This window comes from Bos indicus x Bos taurus, chromosome 8 (genome assembly GCF_003369695.1).
Source record: "Bos indicus x Bos taurus breed Angus x Brahman F1 hybrid chromosome 8, Bos_hybrid_MaternalHap_v2.0, whole genome shotgun sequence".
Classification (NCBI taxonomy): Eukaryota; Metazoa; Chordata; class Mammalia; order Artiodactyla; family Bovidae; genus Bos; species Bos indicus x Bos taurus.
The window spans coordinates 10,316,702-10,321,203 of record NC_040083.1 but is presented as its reverse complement, the minus strand read 5'-3'; the positions used below and the strand labels follow the sequence as shown (position 1 = coordinate 10,321,203).

General features: G+C 43.0%; 1 pseudogene across 1 annotated transcript; it reads left to right on the top strand.

Annotated features, from left to right (window-relative positions):
- Positions 1-2,087: 2,087 nt before the first annotated feature.
- LOC113897779 lies at positions 2,088-2,468 on the top strand (annotated as a pseudogene). Its single transcript, XR_003512432.1, has one exon. The product of XR_003512432.1 is annotated as a metallothionein-1A pseudogene (transcript).
- Positions 2,469-4,502: the final 2,034 nt, after the last annotated feature.

Below are 4,502 nucleotides of genomic sequence, written 5' to 3'. Positions count from 1 at the left end.
GTGTAAGTGTAACTGATTTGGGGTCAAAGGAATGAGTGCAAATAATGAGCACCACTTCTGGTCTGTCTTCCATTCTCTTTGCCCATCAGGTGGATGCCAGAGCTTAGGGTAATGAAAGAAGAGCTGTTCTTATGCTATTTACAATACCTAGGACATGGAAGCAACCTGTCCACTGACAGATGAAGGGATAAAGAAGCTGTGGTGCATATACACAATGGAATATTACTCAGCCATAAGAAGAAATGCATTTGAGTCAGTTCTAATGAGGTAGATGAACCTAGAGCCTATTATATAACGTAAGTCAGAAAGAGAAAAATAAACATCATATATTAATGCATACATATGGAATCTAGAAAGATGGTGCTGATGAACCTACGTGCAGGGCAGCAAATACAGAGAGAACAGACTTATGGATAAAGAGGGTGGGGAGGAAGGACAGGGTGAGATGAATGGAGAGAGTAGCATGGAAGCATATACACTGCTGCTGCTGCTAAGTTGCTTCAGTCGAGTCCGACTCTGTGCGACCCCACAGACAGCAGCCCACCAGGCTCCCCCATCCCTGGGATTCTCCAGGCAAGAACACTGGAGTGGGTTGCCGTTTCCTTCTCCAATGTATGAAAGTGAAAAGTGAAAGTGAAGTCGCTCAGTCATGTCTGACTCTTTGTGACCCCATGGACTACAGCCTACCAGGGTCCTCCACCCATGGGAATTTCCAGGCAAGAGTACTGGAGTGGGGTGCCAGTGCCTTCTCCAAGCATATACACTACCATATGTATATAGACAGCCAATGGAAATTTGTCCATTTGCAATGGAAATGACCCAGGGAACTCAAACTGGAGCTCAAACTCAACAACCTAGAGGGGTATGAAAGGGTGGGAGGTGGGATGGAGGTTCAAGAAGGAAGGGACATATGTATACCTATGGCTGATTCATCCTGATGTATGACAAAAATCAAACCAACATTGTAAAGAAATTATCCTTCAATGAAAAATAAATTTTTTTTAAAAGAGCTGCTTTTTAGCCCACATCCCTGGAAAAAGAACTCACACCCCCTTCCCAATGATTGGACTTTACACTAGTAAGAAATAAGCATCTATTTTTAAAAAAAGATGATGAGAAACTAGAAGCTGCATATGCTGCACTTGCTGTTTAGTCGCTGAGTTGTGTCAAACTCTTTGCAACCCCATGGACTGTAGCCCACCAGGCTCCTCTGTCTATGGGATTTTCCTGGCAAGAATACTGGAGTGGGTTGATGTTTCCTTCTCCAGGGCATCTTCCAGACCGAGGGATTGAACCCGCATCTCCCAAGCATTTCCGACATTGCAGGCAGATTATTTACTGCTGAGCCACTTAAGGAAATCTATAAATGAATCCATATATATTTGCCTAAAAGGACACGCATAAGAAAGTTGATTGTATGGAATAGAAGGAAAAGTCCCCCCAAATGAAAAAAAACCCAATGCCCATCTGTAGAATGAATAAATTGTGTGATACTCAGACAATGTGACACCATATGGCACTTAAAAATGGAAGCACCAGAGCTACATCTATCAACCTTGAATAAATCCCAGAAACAGTTTTGAGCAAGAGAACCAAGAAGCAGTGGGACATTTACAACAAGACACCATTTATATAAACTTTTAAAATGGCCAAAACAACACTTTATAGTTTTTATGAATACACAGCATATGTGGAAAATACATAAAAACATGAATGAAAATGATAAAGGCTAAATTCATGAGTATGATCCCCTCTGGGGAGAGAGGGAGGGAAAGGAAAAGATCCAAGAAGGATAGACAGCAGGCTTCCGTTTTATCTGTGATATGTACTTTCTTTTAGAGAATTCTTCAGCAAAGATAGCTTAATATTAAGATTTGATCAAGTGGATAATAGGCTTGTGGGTTTTCATTATATTCCTCTTTATTCATTGTTTGAAACAATACAGTTGCTCTTTGATTTGAGTGGGAAGAGGCAAGTTTATTTTTCCAAGTGGAGACAGTAAGATAGAGCAGTGAGGAAATCAGGAAATCTAGGTTGGAAGAACTAGGCCTGTAGGGAAGAGGCACAGAAATGGATACAGAGACGCCTCCCACCGGACCAGTGGATCTGCTTGCCACTTGTTCTGGACCTAGGACCTCGCTTTTCCTCCAAATGGACCTGAACTGCTCCTGCCCCACTGGCGGCTCCTGCAGCTGTGCTGGCTCCGGCACCCGCAAGACCTGCAGATGTCCCTCCTGCAAGAAGAGCTGCTGCTCCTGCTGCCCTGTGGGCTCTGCCACATGTGCCCAGGGCTGTGTCTGCAAAGGGGCCTCGGACAAGTGTAGCTGCTGCGCCTGATGTCAGGGAGAACCTGCCCTAGTTGTCAATAGAGCAACCATGACAAATTTATATATATTATTTTTTCATACAATCTGACCTGCTGCTACATTACCTTTTTCTATGAGACATTTCTAGTAAAGTTGTTGACTTAAAAAAAAAAAAAAAGAAATGGATGCAAAATCTTTTCAGGACCTCCTCCAAGAAAGCTTTTCCTGCTTCCCAGGTAAAGAGTCCACCTGCCAATGGAGGAGATGAAAGAGACCTGGGTTCAATCCCTGGATCAGGAAGATCCCCTGGAGAAGGAGATGGCAACCCACTCCAGTGTTCTTGCCTGGAGAATCCCAAGAACAGAGGAGCCTGGTAGACTACAGTCCACCAGGTCACAAAGAGTCGGACACAACTGAGCATGCACACACCCATGATCCCACTTCCAGTTCTGGGCTCCTGTAATGCCCTGCATATTCACCTATCATTACATTTAGCATAGTCCAAGGAAATGGTCTGTTATCAGTATTCCTAACATCATCCCATTATTTTATATTTGTAATACATATTTTTCAGATATTTATGTAGAGAGATATATAGATTATAGATACAGCTGATACATAAAGATGGTTGTCTCAGAGTGGATAGGATCAGGTGATTTCTACATTACTATATACTTTGGTAAATACTTATGTATTTGGCTGCATCAGGTCTTAGATGCAGTGCACAGGCTTCTTTGTAGCTGAGGCACACAGACTGAGTGGTTGTAGAACACGGGGTTAGTTACCCCATGGCATGTAGGATTTTAGTTCCCTGACCAGGGACTGAACCCTTGTCCCCTGTGTTGAAGGCGGATTCTTAACCCCTGGTCCACCAGGGAAGTCCCTATTATATACTTTCTAAAAATGTATTCATTTTCAACTGGAGGATAATTGCTTTACAACTTTGTGTTGGTTTCTGCGATACATCCATATGAATGAGCTGTAGATAGACATATGAGCTTCCGTCTTGAATCTCCCTCCCCACCCCACCCCTCTAGGTCATCACAGAGCACCAGACTAAGCCCCCTGAACTATACAGCAGCTTCCCACTAGCTAGCTATTTCACAGATGGTAGTGTATATATATTGGAGAAGGAAATGGCAACCCACTCCAGTGTTCTTGCCTGGAGAATCCCAGGGACAGGGGCGCCTGGTGGGCTGCCGTCTATGGGGTCGCACAGAGTCGGACACGACTGAAGCGACTTAGCAGCAGCAGCGTATATATGTCAGTGCTCCTCTCAGTCCGTCCCACCCGCTCCCTCCCCCACTGTGTCCCTAAGTCTCTTCTCTATATCTGAGTCTCTATTCCTGCCCTGCAGACAGGTTCATCTGTACCATTTTTCTAAAAAAAAAATATATATATATGTATGTGTGTGTGTGTGTGTGTGTTAATACACAATATTTGTTTTTCTCTTCCTTACTTCACTCTGTATAACAGGGTTCGCTAGAACTGACTCAGATTCATTCCTATTATATAATATTAATATCACTTCTGTGTCTATCTGACTAACCCAGAATGAAACCTCTTTGAAGACAGCCATCACATCTCATGCCGGTTACTTCCCTCTCTGAGGAAGTCCTGCCCTAGCTCACAGAGGACAATTGGAATTTGCAGAATGAATGGCTCTTCAAAGGAAAAGCTGAGGTTGTGAGGAAGAAGGTGACATCAGGTGGAAGACAGGGACCAAGAACCGGTATCCTCACTAGGCTTTGCTGCACTGGGACTCAAACATGCTCTACGATGGGAAAGAGAACTGTGATGCGTTGAAAGATGTAAGACAAAACAAAATAAAAACTATGGCCCAGTGGGTCACGTAACTTTTCACAGAACCACAGAGCCTTATTACAGGTATAATCTTTTTCTTTTACCTTTAACCTTATTTACTTTTTATTATCACAGCTTGACACAGAAAATACATTTATTCAATTTTTGTTCCTGCTGGGAAGACCATTAAGTTTTTAGCTTTCTCTTGTAAAGAGATCTAGTTATGACAGTATGAGAAAGGAATGAGGTCGAGGAAACACGTCCATGGTCTCTGGATTTCCAAGCATTCCAGATACAGAGCAAGTTACATAGGAATTAAATGGTTTCGATTGCTCGAATCTGCTATTATCAGATATGTCGCTAATACAGTTTGGCCTGGAGAGAATCCCTTCT